Here is a 3,605-nt window from a genome sequence, read left to right as displayed (position 1 = left end):
AGAAAGAAAGAAAGAAAGAAAAAGAAAGAAAAAGAAAGAAAGAGTGAGAGAGAGAGAGAAAGAAAGAAAGAAGAAAAGAAACTAAAAAATGTAAATTTTAGCCTGAAGTATAAACGAGCTGTGAGGGAACCCCTGGAGCTCCCTATATTATTTTCCCCTGGTGCTGGTGTTTCACAGTCCTGTGGGAAATAAGCTTATCATTCACCTATTCTTCTAGTCTGTCTTCTGGGGGAGGGGCCTGCTGCTAGGCTTCTTGGGTGTCTTTGCCTGGGTGGAGTTATCAGGGGGATGGACTTAATGTGAGCTGGTTGGCTGCATCGCTTTTGTTCCCTGGCCTCTTTCTGCTTCTCTTTAAAGGGTCAGAGCAAATATGGCCATGTGGGAACCTCTGGCCCAGAGCCACAATGTTGCAGTCCCCCCAACCTTGGCAAATCCTCCAGGTCAATCCGTCTCCACCTCTGCCTCTACCAAACTCTAGAGACTGACACCATTCATGCCTGCCACACCTCTCTTGGGGGAGTCATGCAGACCTGCAAGCGTCTCTGTGCTTTGTGACTTTGCAATTACTAGTGTCCAGGGGCTTTCCCAGTGTCCCTTGGGGGTCACACCCCCCTGAGAGCTGTTACCCAGTTGTGGGTGCAGGCTCTTTATGTGCCAAACTGCCGAATCCAATGGCTCCTGCTGACTGCTCTTCCCCCCCCCCCCCCCCCCCCGGGTGAGCCACGGGAACCTGCGAATGCCTCTGTGCCTTGTGACTACACACCCGCCAGTAGCCCTGGGCTCATCCGTGCACCCTCCTCTGCAGTTCTTAGGTCATGCTGGGTGCTGCCCCAGCATCTCCTCATGGGCCACACCACCCTGAGAGCTGTCCCTGTTGTGGGTGCAAGCAGTTCTATATCTACCCTGGATGTTAGATATCCCTCACCTTCTAGTCCTTTTCAGGGTGGTCATGCAGAGGGCAGTCTCTCTCCTGGCTTGGCTCTCGGTTTATGGTGTCTGGAGCTGAAAATCTCCTCTGGGCTCACTGACCACAACCAGTCTCCCCGTTCCACTGCTTGGGCACTCCATCGGTTTGGGCTAACCCCATTCTTTCTGAGTCTCCTGGAATCCTGAGACCACAATGATCCCCCTAGAATTCTGCCCTGCTCACCTCCTGTGTCCTTTTCAGAAGGGTTGCCTGTCACTAGAGTGATTTCCAAGGGCCTTGATTTCACTTTCCAGCAGCTGGCTTATGGAGGCTCCCTCCCTGCTCTGCTTATCGTTGGATATTTCCCCAGAAGATCCAAGGTTCCACACCTCCTACCTCGAAAAAAGTAGTCATTTTTCTGTTTGTGGAGATCCAGATAAATCTTACATCTCGGGCTGAATTTGTGTGTGTTCAGAATGGTTTGATAGATATCCAGCTAAATTCGAGGGACCAGATACAATGAGGTCCCCCACTCAGCTGCCATCTTGCCCCCTCATGAATTCTACCTTCAAGTACATATTGTGCAATATATCTTGGTTTCCATCTGCTACTGGCATTCAGAATTTCCTTTCCCTGATGATTGTCATAGTGTCTTTTTTAGATACTTATGTCCAAGCCTGTATTCAATGCACATGAAAGTATCCCCAGTTATCCTCAACCTCCAATTGTTCTCCCTTACCCAGGTATTCACAATAGCTTCTGTTTTGTTTTTGTTGTTGCTGCTGTTTTATTTTTAGAACGTTATATACAACTAATTCATATGCATGCTGAAATGCTTAGTTTTAATGGTGCTGGAAAGAAGCTGACCATCATGTATTTGAGGGGAAGGCAATATAATATCTTAGATTGTTGCTAATTATTGGTGCTACAAAAAGACAATGGTATAATGGAGAAATTATGTCTTGAAGACTTTATGTATGATAATGAGCATCTACCCTAAACATGATGTGGCACAACCAGTCCCTTGGCCAGTAATTAGCCACCTATTACTCTAGACATCCACTAATGTTTTCCTGTTGTGGCTTTTCTTTCTTCTTTGTATGTCTTTTTTCTTTTTAAAGATTATAAAATTATACATATTCATGGTAGACAATTTTCCACATATAAAGTTTACAAAGAAGAAAATAAATCTTCCCATAAATATAGCCATTGTTAACACTTCTTTATTCTTTCTTAATCTTTTGAAAAATATGAATATGCATACATATTATTATTTTTTAGGAACTGTTTTATAAATAGACTCTTATATGAAGAAGACATATACAGAGCACCCAGATTCCCAGGAAGGTGGACTCAAGCCCCTCTTTTCCACACTGGGAAAAGAGAACAGGAAAAATGATTCTATCTTGTTCTTAACTGTGTCCACTATGCAGCCAGTTTTTCAAGTAGCATTTCTATTCCTTTGCTGGTGTTTTTGTTTTTCTCCAGTGTGGGAATGAGGCCTTTCAATCCAGCCTTGACTGTGTGCAACTTCTTGGTCAGAACTCTGGAGAAGGCTAGAAAGAATAATGGCACCTCTGTTTACACTAGCCCAGGACTTCAGGTTCTTCATACCAACATGGTCTACAAGTGTTTTTGCAAAACAACGTTCTGTTTCACTTCCTTCATCTTCTCATCTTGTTCTATTAACCACTTCAGAACTGGGTGTCCTGCAGGATGTTCTGGGAAGTGAAGCTGTCCATCCTTGCCACCTGGATGGAACTTTGCCACTGCCAAGCTGGCAATGGCATTCATGACAGGCTTAACATCTCCAGTGGCAGCCCCCAGGATGTTGGACACCAAAACACATGTAAATTATCTAGCACCACTTCTTGGGCATGTCCTTGCAGGTAGCTTAACTAACAAAGCTGGAGAGATGGACTCTAAAACTCTCATGGGGGATCACTGTATGTTTCCTACTGTGTGTGTCGCCATCTGCCTTCTGTAGAACCTCAATGATCTATCACACTGTATGTGCAGAATCTCTGGGGCTTAGTGAATACAACAAGACCTTTCTTCCATATTTGTCACTTACTATGTTAGGCAAGGAACTAATATATTTCTGATATGATTATCTGCCTCACAAGCTTAGTATCATCCATAAAATCAAATGCCACCAGTAAGACCAAATGGGAGCGCTGGCCATTAATCACCTTTTCGGTGTAATTCTCATTGTTTCCACAATCACTTTCCTGTCCTTAGGTATGCCGTGCCACAGGCAGTGCATGGCTACTCTAGCGCCATCGTGTGTGTGTGTGTGTGTGTGTGTGTGTGTGTGCGCCAGGTAAGTCGCTCCTTCGCGGATGGCTTCAATCATTTCTGATCTTAGCTTTGGGGGTGCAAAGGTAAAAAAGTCCAAGAATATTTTGTGCACCAATGGGTGCTTAATCACAGCTTCCTTTTGTGCCATTGGATTTAGAATCTACTTCATTTCATCCATGATAAGCTCTAGTTTTTCTGGCTGTACCTCTAATACTTTGCCCAGGGTTCGGTGATCTACTGACTTGTAAAGCATGTGTTCCCAACATGCCTCGGTCAGCATGTTCCTCTGCTCCAAGATGGCTTTGTCATTGTACACATACTCCACGATGGCGGACGCTTCTGCAAGCCAGAGTATCTTCCTCACGTGGCCTTTAAAACTTATTATCTCTGCAATCTG

General features: G+C 44.7%; 1 pseudogene; it reads right to left on the bottom strand.

Moving 5' to 3' along the window:
• Window positions 1–2,332: 2,332 nt before the first annotated feature.
• On the bottom strand, window positions 2,333–3,602 carry LOC112818263 (pumilio homolog 3 pseudogene; annotated as a pseudogene).
• Window positions 3,603–3,605: the final 3 nt, after the last annotated feature.

This window comes from Callorhinus ursinus, unplaced genomic scaffold (genome assembly GCF_003265705.2).
Source record: "Callorhinus ursinus isolate GAN/ISIS: 27379988/994484 unplaced genomic scaffold, GSC_fseal_2.0 scaffold5071, whole genome shotgun sequence".
Classification (NCBI taxonomy): Eukaryota; Metazoa; Chordata; class Mammalia; order Carnivora; family Otariidae; genus Callorhinus; species Callorhinus ursinus.
This window is presented reverse-complemented; position numbering and strand designations above follow the sequence as displayed.